Genomic DNA, 24,022 nt, shown 5'->3' on the forward strand with positions numbered 1-24,022 from the left:
TGACTGATTAAACTTTTCGCGAAAAAATCGTTATTTTAAGTACTTTTTGATTTATACATGAACATATATATAGTATAGTGTTGAATGTTGGCGTCATGACGCCAAAAATGTCCTGAAATACTAAAGGCGCTATCGAATTTAAGGTAAATATTTAAAAATTATAGTACTATTAAATTAGTTAATATTTAATTAATTAATTAAAGTTACACAAATTAACACTGCTTTCTGAACATGTAACTTGGAACTATTAGTATGTCTGTATACAGGATATTTGAATATTCTATATATATTTTATTTAATAAATGCTGACTTTATTTAATTTTACAGACGCTCAAGATGCAGTGCTTTTACACCTTTTGTCTACCATGATCACACCAACACAGATGAAGTACGGATCAACAAACGAAAAGCGAAAAAAAGCGAAAAACTAACCAAGGTGCAGCAGTTTAGTTTGGAAAAAGTTTATAAATGGTACAGTTAGTCATTTGAAAACATTGAATACATTGCTAAAAAGTGAATTTAATTTTTAAGATGACGTCAGTTTTTTCGTAAAAAAATGAGCAATTTGAAATTGTGTAATTATAAGCGCAAGACTACAAATTGAAACCATTATAATTAAGTGTATTCATTATTTTAAACTTTTGCTGTGTATATATTTATTTTAGATTAATAAAAATTATTATTGATGATTTAAATTAAAAATTTTACTTTTAATTTATTAAAACTTTTGTTTCTAGCAATTTCAGTTATTCCACAAAATTACAATCCTTATTTAAAATAGTTAAAATTTCCATGAATTAGTGAAATTTGACTGAGAATCAGTGACTCTATTCTCGCGATTTGAATCAGTGAAATTTCACTGAAGATCAGTTAAAAATGATTGAAATTTCAGTCATTTTTCACTGATTGGCCAATTAAAAAATATCTGAAATTTTCAATATGTGTGACATAAATTTTCAGTAGTTTTTTAATTGTCGAATCAGTAGAAAATGACTGAAATTTCAGTTATTTTTAACGGATTTTCAGTGAAATTCGACTGAATTGTCTGAAGACAATTTTACATTATGTTCAAAGTCATTTAGCACTAGCGTCGTGCACTATTAAAATAGTGGAGTTTACCATGTGGTTCATCGCGCAGTCATTCATTTAAAATAGTGGAGATTACCATGAGGCATAGCGCGCTAGTCTTTCTCTCATAGTGGAGTTTACCATGATGCATAGCGCGCTCGCCTTTCTCTCATAGTAGGTTCAAGTATTTGGAATTGTTATATTTTCTAGGCGGAAAAGTTACCTTTACTATTTAACCTAGTTCCTAAAAATATTTACATAGTTGGAACTAATATAATTAATAATATCAAATACTTTGATACCATAGTACAAAATACTCAATAAAATATTACACTTTACGATTAACTCGATGTGTCACGAAAATACTATGTGAAATAGTTTCAGCTTCTATTTTTAATAGTAATTTTAACTGAAAATTTTTCTCCGTGCGAAGGTGAAAGACAGATATGAGAGTATACAAGAAAGAAGCCGAGCGGTGAAAAAAAAGAAAAAAAGAAATCTGAAAAAATGAGAATATGGAATAAAGAGAATAAGAAAAAAGAATCGAAGACAAAAGAACGAAAAGATGGAGGAAAAAAAGGGGGGCCTATATATACGAGCTAACATCTGGGACCTGATAATACGGAGTCGCATCACTTGAGAATATAGAGTTGCACATGCTCGCCCTTATATTCATTAGACGAGTTTCCTTTCCGTCGCAGTAATATTCATCTCGAAAACTGCAAGGCAGAACTATATGTGACTTGTCAACGCAACATGAGCAATATAACTACACACGTCAACACTCTCGTTTAACTGTGAGACATTTCAGCGTCAATTCCTTTCCATCAACTATAAACGTCTCTAAACTGCATTTACTTCAATATCTAAAAAGCTTTTTTTCATCCCATTCCGTGACTTAATTTTTACCTTTTTTATTTCTACTACACACAAAGACGATCACAAAGAGATAGAAGTAACTCTCAGGTACTTAAAAAACAAGTCGCAGGCCTATTGAGAATCATCCATTCAATTTTATATGCTTTTTTGTTGTACTTAATACAATACAAGGATGATTCTCCCAAATTTCCCCTAAATGATTTAACAAAATTTCTACTAGAGATGTTCCCTATTCTTTCTCATGCATGTTCGATGCAAATGAATTTAATAAACTCATTTTCCGATGATCGTGTTCTTCCTTAACGCAACGAAGAATTCAGGCAGGTAGACCAAGTTTTTTCAACACCTCAAAAACCTCTTTTTATGAAATGGAAAAATTCTTCCACACTTTTAGAGGATAATTTAGTGTAGTGGATAGTAGACCTCAAAAGATTTCATACAAGAACTTCCGAAAACCTCAGAAACCACAAAGAGAACAAAAATATTAACTTGTATGCTAACAATAATTGTTATCCTAATGATGTCATATGTTGCAGAATTACTTTAACTAAATTAAGATTTTCTATTGAGTTCGTCATTTAATTGTACGGCGCAAAAAGTACCGACGAGGAGGAAAATTTATTCTTCTCGAGGCGTCGCGTCTCGTCTCAACAACCATTATCCAAAATTTGGCGCTGGAGACAGGGTCCGAGGTACTTACAAATTACAACGAATAGAATGGCCACCTAGCAATTTAGGAGAGTAACGGGATTAACTTGCGCGTCAAAGACTGTCATTATCTCCGGGAATCAAGCAGAAATTAACATAAAATGAGAAGGAAGAAGAAAAAGCCGGGTATAGAAAATTGTCTCCATCTTATATTCTCATCGTTAATTTCGAGAAAAAAAAAACGGATGATGGATATAATGATATCTATCATCTATTCTCCTCGCTGAAGAAATAAAGCGAATTATGTAAATACACCATTTATTTAAAAATTTGTGAAAAATTATTTGTCAAAAATTACGGTGCTTTATTCTTTTTTAGAATAGCTCTTTTAATTTAGGACAATAGTTATTTGAAAGCGTTCATCTGAAAAGAACACGATTATTTGGTTATTGATTTCTGTTAAGTGCCGTTTCATCCCGGTATATTCACTCGTTACTGAATGTTTAAGTGACCAAATAAAATGTTGGAGCACGATTTTTAAGCCGTTAGATTATTAAATTTAAATTCCACTTTCAAAACTTGTAATATATTTACTAATCAGAGACTTTTAAAAATATGTTCCACAGGGGGAAAGTTTTGAATATTCTCCCATGTTCACTTTTCCTAATTATTAGATTGAATAAATTTGTTTTACAAATCAATGTTTCATTTTAACAAAACGGTCAAGGTGTTCGCCACACCCACATTTCCTGAAATGTAAAACACTAATCGTCGGTCTTTGACTTTGGCCTTATTTTTATATTGCGTTTCAGGAAATACTTTGAATCAGCTTTTTTATTATGACATTCGTGAGGGTTGGAACTGAGCGATATTTATCAGTGAAGCAGAATTGTGCTTTTGTGGTTTTTTTTTTAGAATGAGCTTTAATACACTGAAAGCGGATTTAAGGATTGATTATTCACAAATTACAGTAGAGAAACATTTTTAAAAAAGGTGGGATGAAACTTGCGAAGAGGAGATTAATTGAGGAGGGTGAAAATAACTAGAGAAATTCAATTGAGGTCAGCGACGCCGTTTCTAGCGGAAAATACATTTCGCTTTACTGTGTATCATGCCGCTAAATCTGAACCTAGAGCGTGTTTTTAATGCCCGGCTCCTCGTCGTTATCTTTTATCTTAATTAAACAACTCGATTCTGGAAAAAATCCTCTATCTACAACCGAAAAATGAATTGAATTCTCAATGCGCATCAGACAAAGTGGAGAATATATTATTCAATTCGAATATTAAAATTTACTCTGAAAACTCATTTACTCATTTACATTCGGGCGATATATTTATTAAAATTCGATGAAGATAAAAATCTCTGCCTGGTTCATCATGGTTTGAAATTCAGAAAAGAAAATCAAAATCAGATTATTAAAATCGAAATGGTGGGTTTTATTGCGGAGTAATGTAAGACAATATTGTACAGGAAACGTCAAGTCAAGTTTTAAGGACACGAGGCATGTTAACAAGAAGTGTATTTTATTTTATAAGAGAAACTGTAAAGCGGGTTTAGGAATTTCCATCTTGTTGGCTGAATGTTCACCTTCGTTACATTGGATCTTAGCAAACGTGTAGCTAGAAACGTTTTGCTCGTGTCGCTCTGTGACTCCAGCGGGTTAACGGTTCCGTATATGTCCCCCAGAAAATAAATGTCGCTCTCGCATAAGCGAAACTGGGCGCGACATATTCAGAACAAACAGTCAGAGTAGAAGTTGCATGAGGAACGAAACGTCTTGCCATCATCTCAGTTTCATGATAAATGTCACTGAGAAGAAAATGCCCAACTGAAGTCATATATCATCCGGATAATTACATTATCCAACTTATAGCGAATGAGCAGTATTTATAAATGCCACAGTCGTTTATGTTGCACATGCCTTCCGAACGTCACATCCCATGGACCACCGAATAACTCATGCCCACCCACGCTTTTCCCCTTTCATGTCATCATTTATAAAATTTCAATTTTTTGACAGATTTTCTATTTCAAACTATTTCTATATTTATATATTCCAGTGAATCCTTTAAGTTGATCCAAAGGAGAAATTGAGCCTATATAATAATTTAACATTTTCTTTATGAAATCAAAGGTGTAAGAGTTAAATTTTTTGAAAAAGCTTTAGAGAAACTTAAGGAGCATTGCAATGCATTGAATTTCCGATAATAATTAGAGAACAATTTACGCGAACCATTGTGTTCCGAGAGGAGAAACCACTACACAGAGGCTTCTTAAGAGCTTTCGCCAAGGGTGCACATTGACGTTGTTCGTGAGCGCATTCTTGAAAGTACACGTTAATTCTCAGATTGTCGTAGACACGAGAAACTACCTCTTTGAAATGTCAAGAACACGTCCTGCACCACTGACTCATAACGAGACTAAAAGTCCCTCTCGATGGCCTCAAACATTGCGAGAGAGTAAGCTTTCTTTGCTTAAACACTTGCGTAAGCTCTCATTTTCAACATCCCTTTTCTTTTGTTATCCATAAACAAACTCTGACATTCCCTGCTTTCCTTCAATCGTAATTCCATTTCATCCGCTCACTTATCCGCAATTACTTTCCCTTTTCTTTCAACTATATTACCAGCACTCAACGTGCTACTTTCCTCTTATTTTCAATTGCGGTTTAAAGATAAAGAACTTTAATTCCCTAAATTAAAAATCTCTAGACCTTGACCGTTAATTTATGAGTTATTGGATTAATTATACTTCAGAACTGTTAAAAAATTCATCTATCCTCTTCATAATGAATTATTCAATTTTTAGATCTAATAATTTTCAGAGTATAATTTAAAGGAATCTAAATGAATTCAACTGTTGATTTTGATGTAAGACGTAATACCAATATTTGTCACGGGGTCTATCAATAAAGGTTTCACTTCTGTCACATACAAGGTGAGAGACTTAAAAACTTAAAGAGCTTCTTCTTCTGGAAAATTGTCTCCAAAAATAAATAAATCAAAGCAAATACGATTGAAATTGGATTTGTGTAAAAACGTCAAATATTTGTTTAGAAGAACATTGTTGGGCATATTATTCGGATGTTTAAAAACGTCTCCACGCTTTAAGAAATGTGGGTGAAATTTAAAAGCATTCCCATAATCCAATAGGGAAAAAAAGAAACATATGACAAAAACGGACCCAAGAGTCAGTGGACCGAGAGAGATTCTGGTTTTGTATTTTATGGATCGGATTCATAGCACAATACAAGAATGGTATTCGAGGTAATATTGACGCCTGGTCGAGCGGATGATTCTTATAAAGTGCTACAAACATAATAATACCTTTCTCGCGCGACGACGACGCGACAAAAATTAAGAGCATTGTCATGTCGCAAAGCGGAAATAAGAAAAGTTAAGATAAAACTCGGAATGGCGAGTCTTCTCTATAATGTTGCGAATGGATATAAACAGCAACATTGAGGCAAGAATTTGTGCTTAAATAAATCCTTTCGGAAATGGTCTGAACGGGATTGTAGAAAAAAAAATTCCCCCGAAAGAACCTGACAAAATTTCAATTCAGTTTTGTGTACACACGAGAAAGTTTGAAGTTTCATGCAGGCGTGGACGCAATTTCCATAAGTTGAAAGATGGCTTCTTCACAAAGTGAGAAAAGATCGTCGTCCCTTTGTTGGGTATGGGGAAAAGAGAGACGTGCGTCCGAGACTCCGAGGGAAACTGGATAGCCGGACCTGTATACAACATTTCGAATCTTAACCGCATATAGGTACACTTTAGATATTTCGAACTTTCTTCCTTTCTTCAGTACCTTCACCTTTCTTCAGTTACTTCTCTACTCTCTTCCATCTTTGGTTTTTCTCATACCATTAAAAAGCTCGTGCTACTGAATGTAAATCACAAAATTTATAACCTTAATCTCTAGGTAATGTTCTACCAAATTCATTTTTATTTTTTCCCCAGTAAGAATGTATAGAATGCTAATTAAATTTTCGAAAAAAATTTTTGATATAATTAACAAAAATGTAATTTAACGGAAAGTTGATAATGTAATTTAATTAAAAAGTCTGATAGATTTCGCTCGCGTCGGAAATGAATTGTACTTTTCGCGTAAAATGGGTTTTAAATCCTCTTCCATAAGTATTAATTATTTTTGGCCTTTCAATCGCATACTCTCCCTTCTAGCAGCGATTAAATTTCCGTTGTCCCTCTGTTATTTTTCGATTCTGTTTACAGGCAATAACTTGTTTTTTAAAAAAAAAAAATATTTAATATTTTTACTCTAACTTTTTCAAAATTATTTTCATTTCAATTCAATTATTATTTTCTAGAATTTAAAACTAAAATTCTTCTTTAAATCAATTATTTACAATAAATATCAAAAAAAAATTCTGAGAATTTTTAAATTGTCTACAATTTAATTTTACGAAATTTCATCGATTATACGGAAATTTATCAATTAAATATAGATTTTAAAATAAAAACTTCGAATAATTTCAATTAAACTTGTTTGAAAAAAAATAATTCTACAGAATTGTTTAGTTAAAAATATGAAAAATTCAGATTATCAAAGATTTCAATTTGAAATTTTTTTAAAATTCAATTATTTCTAAAAAAATTCACGCTATAATGCTTTTAATATTCAATTATGTGAAATTTTAACTGAAATTCACTTGAATCAATTTCTATTAGAAAATTCTACGAGAATTCAAATTATTTAAATAGAAAAATAAATAAATAATTGAATAATTGAATGTTTCTTAATATTGAATTCTCATAAAGAATTTTATCAACAAACTTTTAAATAATTAAATTTGTTCGACAAATTTAAAATTTTAATAAAATTTTTTTAAATAATTACATTTTTCAAGGCATTTGATTAAAATTCTAGTAAAAATAATTGAAATTCTGCGATGAGTTTGATTATTTAATTAATGGAATTATTGTGAAGAAATTTATAAAAAAAAAATTAGTAAATAATTGAATTCTTGTGGAATTTTTATTATTTATGAAAATAATTAAATGTTTGCGTAGAATTTTATTACAATTTTTTAAAAACAATAATTGAATTCCTAGGAAAATTTTATTCAAATAGTAAAATATTGAAAAAACATTGATTTGAGGGGAATTTAAAAAAAAAATAAAATTTTGGCTTTTGCCAAGAATTTTATCAAATTTTTTGAAAATAATTGAATTTCAGATAAGAATTTTGTTATTTATAAAGATAATTGAAATTTTTATGAGAATTTTTAAAAAACTTTTTAAATAATCGAATTTTGGAGAAGAATTTTTTTATTTGTGAAGATAATTAAAATCTTGACGACGGTTTTTTTTTAACTTTTTTGAAAATAATTGAATTTTGTCAAAGAATTTTTTTACTTTTGAAAATAATTGAATTCTTGTGATGAATAATGATAAAAAAATTAGTAAATAATTGAATTCCTTGTGAACTTTTAATTATTTTATGAATATAATTAAATGTTTGCGCAGAATTTTATTAAAATTTTTAAAAATAATTAAAATTTGATAAAGAATTTTATTATTTATAAAGAGAAATTAAATTTTGACGATCATTTCATTGAATTTTTTAATATAATCGAATTTCTGCAAAGAATTTTATTATTTTTTAAAATAATTGAATTTTTGTGAAATTTTGATTATTTATGAAAATAATTTAAAGTTTGCGTAGAATTTTATTATAATTTTTTTAAAAATAATAATTGAATTCCTACGGAAAAATTTTATTAAAATAGAAAATATTAAAAATCATTGATTTGAGGGGAATTTTTAAAAAATAATTGAAATTGAAATTTTATTACTTTTGAAAATAATTGAATTCTTGTGATGAATATTGATAAAAAATTTGCAAATAATTGAATTCCTTGTGAAATTTTAATTATTTTATCAACATAATTAAATGTTTGCGCAAAATTTAATTAAATTTTTTTTAAATAATTGAATTCTTTTGGAAAATTTTATTAAAATAGTAGATATTGAATGTAATAATTGAATTTAGGAAAATTTTTGCTAATAATTAATATTTTGCCGAGAATTTTATTAAAATTTTTGAAAATAATTGAATTTCGAAGGAGGATTTTATTATTTATAAAGAGAATTGAAGTTTTGACTATTTCTTTAAAATTTTTGAATATAATTGAATTTCTGCGAAGAATTTTATTATTTATAAAAAGAATTGAAATTTTGACGAGAATTTCTTTAACTTTTTGAATATAATTGAATTTCTGCGAAGAATTTTATTATTTTTGAAAAGAATTGAATTTTTGCAATTATTTGAAAAAAAGAAAAACTTGTTTATTTTTTATTAGAAAAAGGTGAAAAAGGGGTCAAATTAGCGATAAAAGGGGAAAAAGGTCAAAAATCGTCAAAAAAAGGTGAAAAAGGGGATAAAATTGAAATAAGGTGACAAAGGGGGAAAAGGGGACCAAACAGTCTATAACTATTATTATGTAGTATTTTTCCAGCTTCTTGATGTTGTAATAGCTCATTCCCCTTTGGCAAAAGAAGAAAAACGATCAGAATCAGAATCATTTATTCGAAACACAGTTTTATGTAATATTTATGCAATATTAATAATAATAAAGGAATGTCGATATTTTATACAGAATTATATACGCGATCTATTCTATAAAAGAGACATTTTAATTAATAAAGAAGCAATTAAAATCGCTTTATAAATTTTTTAACAATTTCGAATTTCAAGTGGAGAGTTTAACTATACATGAGAGTGCTGGTGGAATAGTGTCAATGATTCTAGCTTAAATCAATATTACACTTCTCCTGAAGAGCTGGGCAGCTCCAATTACCGAAATTCGAATCACGATCACGCAGCTATCTCGTAATCCTATAATTTGTGAATAATCGTAAATTTTCAATTTACAGTAGCAATTTTACAATTTTTGATTTAAATATATTTTTTAACATTATAACGACACGAGTGAGATAATAATTAGCAAATGCTGCAATTAATGCAGCATTTACCATGTTATTTGCCGGAATTATTAATGTTTCGAGATAATTTGTCTCAGTTGGGAATTTTTGCATTACTTTTCCCACGACACTCGTGTATATAGCAGACAATTGCTCACTCATGATACACTTGGAAATATTCCTATATATATATATTATGGAGAAAATAAAGTGTAGTTTAATGCGAGAAGAAGAGGATCTAGGCCAACAGTTCCCGACGCTTCAATTTTAACGGCAAAAGCCTTTCGAGGGAATTGTTAATTTCCTCGAAGACAGTGAATGTTTCAAATTTTCGTTTTGAATCAACAAACAGTAAATCGGGATTCTTTTTTGTAATTCTGCCTTTAGTCAAAAGTAATTTTTATTTAACTACACTGACCGTAAAATATTATAAATATTCATCTGGAAATGGTTTTTGAGGGTAAAGCAGGTACTTTTAAAAATAGGTTTATTTTAGAAGTTCGAAAAGTATAAAAAAAATTCTTAATTTAAATTTAGATTTGTGGTTTTCTAAGTTTGGGAAATTTTTTTTTTTGATTCTATTTTAAAGCGCACTAAATGAGTTTTAAATTTCTGTGTAGAAGATTTTTAAAAATACCCTGAAGATGCATCTTTAATGTTCAATCTTCATGCACATGTGCATTTATAACTTTTGAACAAACTGCCAACTCTTGTAAAAAATTTCCTTTAATTACTAATATCGACTTTTATCGTATCCAATAAAATAGAAGAGCAACTAGTGCAAAATAATATAAATAATTTTACACATATTCTATAAAAGATCGTATTACCTCTCGTCTAGAATCAATATACACATCTGTTAACACATGTACATTGATCGGTCGACGCTGAACGCTTATTAATCGACAATAAATCCCTAAGCGACGTTTATTACTCTAACAATGAAACATTATAAAGTTAAAACACCTTTTCCTAAAAGCATCCTAAAATATTACTGATCGCAAATTATATAGCTAATATTGACAATGTTCGGTACTTTTTCCATATATTAAAAAATGACTAACTTTCTCAAAATACTTCAAAGCAATAGCCTTGTAAGTGTTAATTAAAATAAAAAAAAATTAAAAAAAAAAAAAAAAATTTTTAATTTAAAAATTAAAATGAATAGTTTATTATTATATAGTTCCAAGCCACTCAAGCTATTAAAGACTCACAATGAATAAACTCTGAACAAATACAAAAACCTAGTTAATAAAGTTCTAAAATAATAAATCAATGTTCATAAGAATTAAACATAAAACTAATCGGTGGTATAAAATAGAAGTAACGATAAAATGTCTCCTAAAGAGAAGAAATAATTAACAACAGCTAATTCAATTCTCCATTTAATGAAGGTCAGTACATAAAGTATAGTCATTTTCTAATTTTTTCAGCTTATTAAGCAAGTGAATAAATAAAGTCGAGCTCATAAATCGATATAAGTTTCTAAAAGTGTCTTATAGGTGTGTCTGTGCAGGAGACTCAGTGCGTGAGTTTTACTTTGAAATCATTAAATGAAATCATACGGGAGTGGCACACACGATAAAACAGTAGAGCAGAAGAAGAAAAAGGAAATGAACGTGACGAGGTTCGAGAAAAGTCTTCGTCGTCGTCGTCATTACTATACTAGTGAAGATCACATGATCGTAACTTTTCTATTTAGAAAAACTAATCTTCTTCACAAAATGGTGAAATTTCCTATAAACTAAAAAAAAAATAGTAAAAGTAAAAGTATAGTAAAAGTTACAAAAATCATTAAATATTTTTCACCCCTTTCTCGTAAATCAAGTTTTTGAACAAACAAATTTTTCATGTTTATTTTATATGAACAAAAACAAAGTTTGTACCATAATAGCCCCAACTACAGGGGTATTATTGTATACTTACTAACTTTAAGTTTTCATAATTCAGATTAAAAAGTTCTTACAGAAAATTTTCAGGATGTCCAGAACATAACTATATATAGTTGAAAAAAAAACTGTTCATGGAATTTAGAATTTTGGTTTAATAAAATACTCAGCCCGAGTTGACTGAAAAAAAAGTTTACAAACTTCGCACTCGAAAATTAATTTTAAAAATGTAGCAAAAAGTAGCTTTCAAACTAAAAAAAGTAGTAAAAAAGTATAGCTATCCAAAAATTAAACTTGACGACCAAAAAAACTTCACAAAACTGACAAAAATTTCCATTCTATATTTTATTTTCCCGACTTTTTCCTAATTTTCATGAAAAATATTTACTTCTTTCTTATCCTATACGCAAATAAATTGAATTACTGGTACGAATTTTATTATTCATGAAAGAATTTAAATATTTATAAAAATAATTTAATTCTTTCGTAGAATTTTATAAATTTTTTAAATAATTGATTTCTTTTGACAAATTTCATGCAAATTCTAATTTAAATAATTCAATTCCTGAGAAATTCTTATTAAATTCATGAAAAGAATTGAATTCTTACGAAGATTTTAAAAAAATTTTTTTAAATAATTGAATTCTGTTTGGAAATTTTATAAAAATAGAAAATATTAAAAATCATTGAATTGCGAAAAGTTTTTAAAAATTAATCCAAATTTTACAAAAAATTCTATTAAAATTTTTTACAACAATTAAATGGCTGTATGATATTTTATTCAATTTCTTTAAAAATAATTGAATTCCTAAAAAGCATTTTATTATTTATGAAAAAAATTGAACTCTTGCGAACGATTTTCTTAGAGTTTTTCAAAATAATTGAATTTCTAAGAAGAAATTTATTACTTTTGAAAATAATTGAATTCTGGTGATGAATATTGTTATTTATGAAAATAATTGAATTTTGCAAAGAATTTTATTAAAATGCCTCAAAATAATTGAATTTTCGGCAATAATTTTGTTATTTATCGACGTAATTGAATTCTTTAGACGAATTATTTATGTAAATAATTGAATTCTTTCGAAGAATTATTTAAGTAAATAATTGAATTATTTTTAAAAAAATTAATTTAAATTGTACTTAAAATAATTCATTTCTTTCGAACAATATTTTATTAAAATACTTGAAAATAATTGAATTCCTGGGAAAAATTCTAATATTTTTCTAAATAATTGAATTCCTGACAAGAATTTTTTTACTTAAGAAAATAATTGAATAATTGAATTCTTGGGAAGAAATTTAATAAAATTTCTAAAAAGAATTGAATTTTTAGGAAGAAATTGATTAAAATTTCTAAAAATAATTGAATTCCTGCTATGAATTTTATTATTTATGAAAATAATTGAATAGTTGCTGAGAATTTTATTAAAATTTTAAAAAAGAATTGAATTTCTGAGAATAATTTTATTATTTTTGAAAATAATTGAATTATTGACAAAAATATTATTAAAATGTTTAAAAAGAATTGAATTTCTGTGAAAAAAATTTTTTTTTTTATAAATTGAATTCTTTGTAAAAATTTTATTGTTTTAGATAATTAATTTTTTCGAAATTTTTTTTGTAAATGCTATTCTAAATTAAATTGAATTATCTTGGAAATTTTATAATTTATGAAAATAATTGAATTTTTGATGAATTTTGTCTTTTACTTTTAAATAATTGAATTCTTTTGCGAAATATTCTGAAAATACTCTATATTGCAAATAATTGATTTTCGAATATTTTACATTTAGAAAAAGCAGAAAAAAACGGGATTTAAAAATAAATTTTATTGAATAATGAAAAATTCCATTATTATTACAATTTGAAAATTCGAAAATAAATTGAACATGTATGAAAACTTAATATACCGATTCAACGTTATATGTCTCGTTGCTGATATACTTTTCCATGGAAGTATATTTACAAGCGCACTCGTGAATCGTCTAATCGATTCCAACGATATCAGGCAACCTGATTTACCGGTTTTCATCCGGGAATGACTTCGCGACCGTTCCGATTGCACGCACATATTACGATAATATCAGACAATTATTATTCATCGTTATTCGTCTCGCGAGCAAGATTTCGATCGAAATCACTGAGCTATAAAGCTCACATCAACCCACGTTTTTTGAAAAAAAATTTTTTTCATTCTTTTTCTCTGTTTTTTTTTTACCTTATTTCTGTGCTCTCTTCAGAATATAAATACGCTTTCATGACGATGACATGAAGTCTACTATAAGGAATTAGCGCGGTTTCGTTCGACGTCCCATCGATCAAATATTAATTCCCTGATAAATTAAAAAGAGATTAAAAGCATTATCACAGAGCAAACTGCTTTTAAACCATTTTTTTTATCAAATTATTTATTCTTATATAGCGTGAAATGCTCAAAGGTTTCTAATATATTTATTCTTTACGAAATTTATTCTTTTTTTTAGTTTTGACATGTAACAACGTCAGTTTTTTTAAATATCTATATTTACACTCTATTTTCAAAGAGGTAACAGTTTTTTCTTTTATTTTCGTTTTAGGTTTGAATATTCATGTAAATCTTTTTTTGATGATTATATTTTAACATGTTGTCTTTTTGTTCTGACATGTCAGAATTGAAGTTTTATATTGTACAGCAAGGATGAGAGGAAATTTAGCTGACTTTTCTAAACTGATTTTTACTTTCTTGTCTTTTATTTCTAATAAAAAAATCATTAACCATTAAACTGTCTGGCAAAGCATGGACACGACTAAAATAACTAAATTAAACAAACTTTTCATAAAAATCAAACATTAGTTGTTTCTCGTACAGCTTTCTTCAATGCCAGTGACAAATATTCCTTTTCTTAAATTCACTATCCAATTTTGAGGAATACTATATTTTCAAGTTAGAAATAAACAACAGTTGTCGTTTTGAAGAATTAAATATTTGTTGAACAGGAAATTCCTCAGACGGGCGACTAATCAAATCAATAAATGTTACGTTAGCTAATGGTCATGTAGTCATTTGTTTCATTCCACTTCTTATATATAAAGTATGAGGCACAAACATGATTATAACTTGGAACAAGAATAATAGTCGTGTCTACCTGTTGCGAAAATAAGGCATCGATCATGATGAAGAGGAAAGAAGAAAGTAAGAAACGAAGAAGTGCCTCTTCGAATATCAATTATTTTGTCTATATAAAAAAATAAATTGACAACTTAAAAAAAAGAAGAAGTATTTTTACTATGATACATCGAACAAAAATTTTCAATTTTACGAAATTTTTCCCCTGTCACTTAACGTGAATTGACAGGTTGGGTTTGTGGAATAATTTACAAAAAAAAGAGCTGAAATTGACGTTGCCACTTTACGGAAGTTTGAACTGTCAATTTGTTTGCATAATTATTACGCCATGGAATATAAGAAATAATGAGTGATCAATAATTGAGTATGACAGCTAGAGTCCAGAGCTGGAAAATTTTTTTTTTATTGACCGAACAAAAAAGCTTTTGAAGCGGGTAAAAAAAACATATACTTGTAATCGTTCGATGCGAGTAACGTCCGAACGGTGCATATCCCCCATTATTCGGATAATAGATTCGCTGTCGGCTATGCAATTTTAGCTTGTTTACGATCTCCACGAGTTGAAGGTTTTTTTTTTTTATTTTTTTGAAAAGAGACGCTTGGAAGTCTCAATACCTTTTCACCCAATTCTTAGCCCAAGGCAGAAGAAAAGGCCGGCAGTGTTGTCAGTCTCAACCACTGACTTTCAAACACTGCGGTCGAAGGAAGGGAAAACTTCATAGCAAGAGGGACATTCTGTGACCTCGAGAGATGTTTTATGAACATTTCCGAAACGCCGGGTGCATTTCAGAATAGTAAAGTGGGCCCCCGATGAATCTGACTTTTAAAAGAAGCGAAACATTCGCTGTACAATGTAGGTACTCATAATGTATGTTCTGTAGCTACACATGCACCGAGGTACATAAAAAATACATAAAAATAGTAAACAGTTTCCATAAAATTAGATGTTTACTTTATACACACTATTCCAGGAAGAGATTTATAGTCGACTTGTTATTTATAGATAAGAAGGGAAAAATACATTAATCATTCACTAAATAGCTAGCTAAATAGTGCGTGCAAATGTGCTTTGTTGCTGCTCTATGACAGTATCTTTATAGATAAACTGACATGCAATGTTTTTTTCCCGAACAATTCGCCAAATGATGGAATCTATGCCTGTGATCTAAATTCTTCTTAGTGAATCATTAGTGAATCTAACAAGCAAAATACTTGTTACGTTTCTTCACTTCACTGAAGAACGATGATTCAAACCAATAAGTTTGATTCTTTTAGAATCTATACCTAAATTCTCCATGAAGAATTTTGTTTACGATTCTTATATTTCTTCAACCTCACTGAAGAAAGATGATTCAAACCAACAAGTTTAGGAAAAGTATTAAACTTTATTTGTCAAAAATCAAAATGATGGAAGAATCATCAGTTTGTTTACGATTGTTATATTTCTTCACTTCACTGAAGAAAGCTGATTCGAAACAAACAAGTTTAGGAAAAGTATCGAAACAGTAAAAGTATAGATCGCAGTTGTCAAAAATGACGGAATCTATACCAGAAATAATGAAGTTTGTTTGCGATTTATAGGAAAAAATAGTTGCACTGAAGAAAAGATGATTCAAACCTAGGAAAAGTATTTAGGAAGGTTTAGAAAAAGTATTGAAACAGTAAAGCATTTTGTCAGAAACTAGTGGATCCTAAAAGGTCTGCTTGCTTATCTTTCGGGAAGGAAAAAAACTATCAAAAAAAAACTTACCACTCGCGACGCGACGCTTTTAAGTTAGCCGGCACTTTTAATGTGATCCAGGGTTAACGTCTCCAAGAGCACTAATGTTTCTTTAAGCAAATGAACCTCGAAACACACAGTACTGACAAGCACTCACTCTGTCACTCACTTCACTATGCGCTTGTCCCTCGTGTTGGACAAGCGTCCAATTTAAATTTCACTTCGTATCCTTTCTTGTACGTGTCCTCACGAATCAGTGAACTATTCCTTCAAAAATCTGATTCATCTGAAGATTCAAAAACACGTGAAGATACCACACTTTTGAACACTTATAATAATCCAAGAGATGAGTGTTAACTATTCCAAAAATCACTTATAAACAAACGTTCCAACAGTTATGGACCACTGTCCCAATTATTCCAAAGGGAATACAATTCCAATATCAATCTTCAGGGATATTTAGGGATCTTTTGGGGATCTTTAGAGAAATGGAAATCTTTTACGGATTTTTGTTCCAAAGGGTGTGTTTTAACTCTCGTGAGATTTTCCTCCCTTGTAAATAATTTACAGAAACCGTGGCGAAAAAAAAGGCTAACCGTACCGTACGGCTCTTGCCTATAGACTGAACACCCAACGCGCAGGCAATGCGACCTGAGGCCGGGATACGACTGGTTTCTGTTCGATTCCCCTTCTACCATCGTTCTCTCCCACTCGCTGTTCTCTGCGCTCCGAGACCCTTCACAGCTCGAACCCTCGTCCCTATATATTTTCTCTCCAACCCCCAAAGCTTTTTTGCCCTTGTAGTGCCTTATAGCCATCGTGGCACTCGGCCCTTTTGAGTGCGGATTTAAAACCCAAACACCATACGAATGTTCTTTGTACGCGGTATTACATTCCGCCATCTTTTCATTTTTCTTAACTCCTTGATGGACACATTTTTTTTCAACTCGAATTCACATACTAAATGAGTATATATATATAGGGGTAAAATGAAGTAAATTTTCATGAGGGTGGAAAAAATGGTATTGTTTGTGACTACCGAGTTGTCACAATATTCGAAAATTGATTGTCACATTCAATTAACCGGACGCGGGGCTTGTGAGTATAGCCTATATGTAAATGAGAACCATGTAACACTGTAGAGTTACTCTAATATTAAAATGTCTTTTCGAAAGTAATATTATTACAGTAATACCGTTGGTAATTAATTGAAAATTTTTCAATTGAAAAATTGAAATTGAAAAATTGAAATTGAAAAATTTTCTGTAAAAAATGGTTTATTCTCTAAAATATAGTAATTAAATTATTTTTTTCTATAGAAGTTTTTCTAACGTTTTCAAATTAAGATCATTAACTGCATCAAAGCGTTGTATCGTAGCAATTCGATACAGTTTGTGGTCTCAATTTGAGGTCCGTATAGAAATGCGTGAAAAGAGGGAAAGAACTATTTTACTCTAAAATTTAACAAACAGGTGATTAAACTTTAACCATTCGATGTTGGCTATAAAGTATTTATAGTATCATTAGTTAAATTTTCACAGCGAAAAGAATATAAATATAAGACAAAAATATTTTTAGGTATGAAAAATTGTCAATTTTTAACTATATGGACGAAATCTAAAAAATCATGGAAAAAACCAATATTTTTAAACATGATTTTTTTTTAATTTTTAGCTTAAGTCTAAAATATATTAGCTTATCATGGGCAAAGGCAGAAATAGTTTAAAACCCTAAAATTTTTATATTTTAACTATATGGTCAAAATCTAGTGAACCTTGGCTAACGAGAAAAATATTTAAAAACTTGAAAATTTATATATTACAAGCTTCACAGTGCTCCTAAAAAGTATTTTAGGGGAAATAGGGGACTGAAAATTCAAAAATAGGGGACTTTTGGGGGACCATAAAAATTGGTTAAATAAAGAGAAAAAGATAATTTATTTATACAGGGTTGCCATAAAAATTTAACTTTATTTTTCCCTGACTTTTCCTGATTTCCAAACACAACTTTGACTTTTTCTGTTACTGTAACATCTTCAAAATTATTTGTATCATTTCAATTCAATTAACATTTTCTAAAATTTTTGAACTAAAATTCTACTTTAAATCAATAACATCAATTATTATGCAATTAAACTTTTTCAAAAAAAAATTAATTCTACAGAATTGTTAGTTAAAAGTACGAAAAACAATAATTTAATTCTACGAGAAATCAATTATTTAAATACAAAAATAAATAATATTGAATGTTTCTTAAAATTTAATTTTTACGAAGAATTGTATTAACAACTTTTGAAAATATTTAATTTCTTTTAAGGAATTTAATTGTAATTTTAATGATATTTATTATATTAAAGAATTTTATAACAATTTTTGAAAATAATTGAAAACTTTTTGAAGAATTTTATTAAATTTTTTAAAATTAATTGAATTCCTGAGATGAATTTAAATAATAATTTTTAAAAACAATTGAATTCGTGAGAAGAATTTTATTAAAATTTTTGAAAATAATTGACTTCAGAAGAATTTTTAAAAAATTTTTGACAATAATTTAATTCTTGAGAAGAATTTCCCTATCTATTCATAAAGATAATTTAATTGAATTCTTTTACAAAATTACTTAAAAATTTTTGAAAATAATTAATTTTCTGCGACGAATTAAAATAATGTTATTTTTAAAAATATTTGAATTATTGCAACGAATTTTATTGTTTTATTGAAAAATTAAATGTTTCTTAAAATTGAATTCTTTCCTCAAGTTTTAATAAAAATTTTAATAATTATTGCATTTTTCAAGGAATTTATTTAAAATTGTATTAAAAATATTTGAAATTCTGCGATGAAAATAATTGAATTCGTAAATGAAATTTTATTATTTATGAAAATAATTAAATCTTTTCGTAGAATTGTATTAACAAGTTTTTTCTATAATTAAATTTGTTGATAAATTTTATGAAAATAGTAAATATTTAAAAAAAAATTGAATTGCAAAAAACTTTTAGAAATAATTGAAATTTTACAAAGAATTTCATTTAAATTTTTGAAAATAATTGAATTTTTGTCAAAAAATTTTGCTATTTATAAAAATAATTGAATTCTTGACGAGATATTCATTAAAATTTATAAAAATAATTGAATTCATGCAAAGTATTTTATTAAATTTTGTTTAAATAATTCAAATTTTGCTAAGAATTTAAAATTAAAATTTTTGACAATAATTGAATTCTTGAGAAGAATTTTAATACCTATTTATCAAAATAATTGAATTTTGGAAATAGAATTTCATTAATTGATTATTAATCTAATTGAATTCTTTTGCAGAATTATTTAAAAATTATTAAAAATAATTAATTTTCTGCGACGAATTAAATGTTATTTATGAAAATATTTCAATTATTGCAACGAATTTTATTGTTTTATTGAATAATTGAAAGTTTCTTTAAAATTTAATTCTTTGCTCAAGTTTTAATAAAATTTTTAATAATAATTGCATTTTTCAAGGAATTTATTTAAAATTGTTGAAAATAATTGAATCTTTTCGTAGAATTGTATCAACAAGTTTTTTCTATAATTAAATCTGTTGATAAATTTTATGAAAAAAGTAAATATTTAAAAAAAAATTGAATTGCGTAAAACTTTTATAAATAATTGAAATTTTGCAAAGAATTTTATTTAAATTTTTGAAAATAATTGAGTTTTTGGAAAAAAATTTTGCTATTTATAAAAATAATTGAATTCGTGCAAAGTATTTTATTAAATTTTGTTTAAATAATTGAAATTTTGCCAAGAATTTAATTACAATTTTTTTGAATTCTTGAAAAGAATTTTGATATTTATCAAAATAATTGAATTTTGAAAAAGAATTTCATTAAAAATCCTTAAAATAATTGATTTTATGGGAAGAATTTTGTTGGTTATCAAGATAATTGAATTCCTTTGCAGAATTATTTAAAAATTATTGAAAATAATTGATTTCCTGCGACGAATTAAAAAATATTTATGAAAATAATTTTCAAAACAATTTTTTTTTTATAAGTTAACTGTTAACTTAAAAATATCAAATTGCAACGAATTGATACGAAAACTTTGAAACTAATCAAAAATTGATCTTAAATTCTAGTATCAATTTGATTCACTTTAGTGTCAAATTGATACTTTCAAAAACACTATTTTGGTATCAATTTGATTCACTTTAGTGTCAAATTAATACTTTAAAAAAAACTGTGAGTGCTTATGTCGTATATACAAAAGATGGTTATAAACAAACCATTTGTATAAAAAATTGTTTATACAATTGTATATAAAAATACAATTTTTATTAAAGAATCTAAAAAATAAAAAAAATAATAAAAATCTTGTAGAAAAATTGACGTCTGTCTGAATGAAAATGCAGTATGTTACTATATGTTTCCTTTGACCCGAAAGAGATATGTTAACTGCTACTCCTTAAAAGAAATCTATATATAAGCAAACAGTATTCGAAGAAGTATCTTAATGGTTGAGACTGGTATATGATGGATAGCGCATCAAAGTCAATAACTAGTTCCCGACTTTTTCAGACTCAAGTACATATATATATTGCAGTAGTCTCTCTTTGGCGAGAAAAAGATGGAAGTTAAGAATGTTAATGGAAATACTTATTCAAAATTTTACAAGAAGTGAACTTTTCAGAAAACACTTACGCTAACAACATCCGGATATTCCAGCCGTCTTTGGGGATATCTTTCAGCTTTCTGAATTTAGGACATATACTGACAGAATGTCCCTGCATTCATTCTTCATTGAGAGAACACAACTACTGAATTAGAATTTAGTTTTTCTTATATAAACTTCCCGACTTACTTCTTCTGAAGCGAAAGTTTATTAATTACTTATGAATGCGTTCTTGAATATCTCACAAACTTTACGTCGTATTTCAAACTTCGGAAACAGTTTCCGGACACAGTTTTTCCGAGAAACTGAAATTGCCACAGAAAAAAATATGTGTTAAATTTGTTGCGTGTAGTTTTTAGGTGATGTTGTTTTAACACAATTTTGGTGTTATTTTAACCCCATTTAAAATGTATATTAATTTAACACCCTGTAGTGTTAACTAAACACATTCCAGTGTTATTTTAACACCAATGAAGTGTTAAAATTACACACTGTCGGTTAAAAATGTTGCGTGTAGTTTTAACACTACTTTTAGTGTTGTAATAACACTTCTTTTTTCCTGTGATGAAGCCGAAAACGTGTATCAAATTGTTGCAATGCATCATTTTTATGATGTTCAATGAGGTCTTAATTTGAGATTTCAATATTTAACCGATTTAAGGCTTTTTTTTGCTTCACTTTAATAACTTTTATGACTAAAATTCAGAAAAAAAATTAAATTTATTAAATTAAAATTAAGTTTAAGTCAAAAACTTCATTTTGTTATATAAATTCTTATTCTTAGGTTTCTTTGTTTAATGCACAGTTTTCTTTAAAGTATCAGATTGATACTAAAGTGGATCAAATTGATGATGCTAAAAATTTGGATAAATTTTTTATTTGATCCACATTTTTGGTATCAATTCGTTACAATTTGATACTTTTAAGTTAACAGTGACATGAATAAATATTTATTTGTTTTAAATCAACATTTGGTTTAGTTTAATGAAGCATTCGAAGAGTTCGATCATATGAAGCAAATTCTTTGGTAAAACAAAAGTTTGGTTAATCGCATAGTTGATTGGTTGATTGAACCAAACTTTGGTTGTTTCAAACAAATTTTTACGAAAATTAAAAAATTTTTGTCAGTGTAATATATACGATTTTGTAAATCTGAGTAAATTTTATATGCGTATAATGAATAGAATCATAAAAGAGAAAAGAATTTTTGAAAGATTTTTATTAAAATATTTTCATTTTACTGTAATATTAGAATACAATACAGTAATATTATATATATATATATATATGTTACTTGATGAATAGATTTATTGATATAGTTAAATATTAATTGCTGAGAAATATTTCAAATATTCGTTACAAAAGAGGATATCCGGATATCCTGACCTAATTCGTCGCAGTTTTTCTAAAGATCTCGGAATGCATGAAAATTCCCCACATTGAACTCAACAGAATTTTCACGGTATCGAATATTCCACGTTATAAAATTTAAATTTAACCAATTTTTATATGAAAAAAACCGGTTTTTTTGTATTTTATAATATATAAAAAAAATTCATAATTTATAAAAATTTTGTTAAATATTTAATATATTTATACAATAATAACAATAATAAATTAATAATAACAGTTTTTAAATTAATAACAGTTTTTTTTTGTTTAAATTTAAACAAACGTAACTTTTTAGTTTTTAAAAAACCCAATCCCGCAAGACAAGAAGCGCGAACTAGAACAAAACAAAAACTAACATTTGGACCTAAATATATGTTAAGACTATAAATTAAAAAAAAAATTGCTACACCCACTTAATTTTGATTTTTCCCCGAAAATTCCGCATCTCGATTCCGTTCATGAAGAGGAAGGAGCGTATGCTGCCCATAAGGTCGTCTACTATTATGGTTTTTGAAACGGGACAAGAGCTGTGCTCATTTTAAAAGTATAGAACTTATACCTGTTATTGGAGCAACAGATGTATGCTCATAAGTACAAATGGCGCACGAAAACTTTTTCCCTGAATTGGACTTTAAATTTTGACGCCTATATGGATGATGCATGGTTTGTGCTCGTCTGTATACCTGCGACTGCTAATGATTCAATCGACAGAAAGGTTTGAAGCATATTTTTGAAAAAATAATTTCAAAGAATGATTTATTTCCCAGTTCTGCGTAAATTGTATATCCACTTTGTCTAAACTTTGTATTTTTCCTTATATAGGGTGATTCTTCTGAATGTGCTCCATTTTTTTTTTTTACTCTATCGCAATTTTTCAATTTACTTTTTCTTTTAATTTTTTATACTTTTTTGTAAAAAGAAATAGAATTGAAAAAAATTGAATTCTTTTTTTTTTTACTTTTTGTTTAATTTACTTTAATATGCTAAAAAATCAGTATCTAATTTACATACAATTAATACATTTTGCTAAGCAATTTTTACCCAAAACTGAAGACAAAGTTTAAAGATATATTTATTATAGACTTCGCACTCGATAATTAATTTAAAACAAGAAGAGAAAGAAGCTTCCAAACTAAAAAAAGTAGCTATCGAAAAATTAAACTTTACGACCGAAAAAACTCATTTAGACACTTCACAAAACTGACAAAAATTTTATTCTATATTTTATTTTCCTGACTTTTTCCTAATTTTCATCAAAAAAAATTTACTTCTTTCTTATCCTGCTAGTTAATTATTGAATAGTAAATAATTATAAAAATAATTTAATTCTTGCGAAGAATTTCATAAAAATTTTTAAATAATTGATTACTTTTGACTAATTTTCTGCAAATTCTAATTTAAATAATTTAATTCCTCAGAAATTTTTATTATTCATGAAAAGAATTGAATTCTTACGAAGATATTTACATTTTTTTTTTAAATAATTGAATTCTATTTGGAAAATTTATGAAAATTGTAGATATTAAAAATCATTGATTTTCGAAAAGTTTTTAAAAGTAATTAAATTTTAAAAAGAATTCTATTAAAATTTTTGAGAATAATTGAATGTCTATGTGTCATTTTATATTTTTTTGAAAATAATTGAATTCCTAAAAAGCGTTTTATTATTTATGAATAAAGTTGAAATTCCTGCGAACGAGTTTATTAGAAAAAAA

The 24,022-nt window shown here is 27.4% G+C and overlaps 1 protein-coding gene across 2 annotated transcripts in view; it reads right to left on the bottom strand.

The window, feature by feature from the left end:
• Positions 1-16,919, bottom strand: part of LOC122510531 (MOXD1 homolog 2) — a 126,297-nt gene extending 109,378 nt beyond the window's left edge. For both annotated transcript variants that reach the window (XM_043625264.1, XM_043625265.1), the window contains exon 1: positions 16,294-16,919. The gene's annotated coding sequence lies outside the window, so the exon portion shown is untranslated. The remainder of the gene's footprint in view (positions 1-16,293) is intronic.
• Positions 16,920-24,022: the final 7,103 nt, after the last annotated feature.

This window comes from Leptopilina heterotoma, unplaced genomic scaffold, assembly GCF_015476425.1.
Source record: "Leptopilina heterotoma isolate Lh14 unplaced genomic scaffold, ASM1547642v1 Lhet_7, whole genome shotgun sequence".
Classification (NCBI taxonomy): Eukaryota; Metazoa; Arthropoda; class Insecta; order Hymenoptera; family Figitidae; genus Leptopilina; species Leptopilina heterotoma.